Here is a 1,078-nt window from a genome sequence, read left to right as displayed (position 1 = left end):
CCTTTAGTACCCATCATTTCATTGTCATTAACTTGAGCTATAATCTAACCCAACTTAATAACTTAACTGTATATTACAAAAAATATTTTCTTTGAAAGAACCTGTCAAACAATTTCTCACAGAGTTTAGCTTATGAGTCTATGAGTTCAGGGTTCAATAAAAACTGGAACACACTTACGTTACGAAATGTGCCTCTACTTTCAATTCTTTGGCACTCTGGTTTCCTCCATGGTAGACAGGCTTTTCACTTCCGTTTCAAATCTTTCTGGTGGACTATCTCTTCTTCGGGGGCTCGTGGACTGGACACTCCTTCTCACGTAGATTTCTTGACTCATATATCTGCATACCTGGCTCACTTTCGACAGGACAGGACCCTAGACGCATCTCCAGCTTCCTACACATTTCTAACTTCAAACTTACGTCGCTCGGCACGCCGACCACCCGACGACTGGACTCTCTTTCCACACACCTGCATACCTTGGCTCATTCCCTACCGCAGGATCTAGGCACATCTGTAGATTCCTACTTGAAATTTCTTCAGAAATACAGCATGTGGTTACATTACTAGACACGCCGACCACCCGACTGATGGCTAACTCTACCTTTACTTTATACTTCAGAATATGTTTCCCACTCATCCGCACTGTCCCAAACAAACAACTCTCCGCGTTCTTTTTTTCCCCCTCTCATATCTCACTATTTCCAAACTCTGAACTTTAACTCTAAAAAAAAACCCAAAAAACTCTCCATCTTTTTACTTCCTCTCCGCCTGAGTACTTTTTTTTTTTTGCTTCCTCCCTCATCTTACTTCTCTTTCCAAACTCCACCAATTCTCACAACTCCACTCCTGACCCCCGAACTCTCATCCGAACCCTTCTTCCTCAGCAGTAGTTTGAACCTTCTCCCAAAGGACTTTCAACCAATCCAAATACTATGCTTAATTTTTCCCTCCTTCCTGTTTGCTAAAAAACGTACCACAACTCTCTCCCTCCTGAACAAACCAAACCTCTCTCTTTTAATTTCCTGTTTATTTTACACTCTAGCCTCAACTCTTTCATCTATGCCCGCGCCTCCAAAA

Source organism: Mastigoproctus giganteus, chromosome 12, assembly GCF_048544385.1.
Source record: "Mastigoproctus giganteus isolate SK-2022 chromosome 12, ASM4854438v1, whole genome shotgun sequence".
Classification (NCBI taxonomy): Eukaryota; Metazoa; Arthropoda; class Arachnida; order Uropygi; family Thelyphonidae; genus Mastigoproctus; species Mastigoproctus giganteus.
This window is presented reverse-complemented; position numbering follows the sequence as displayed.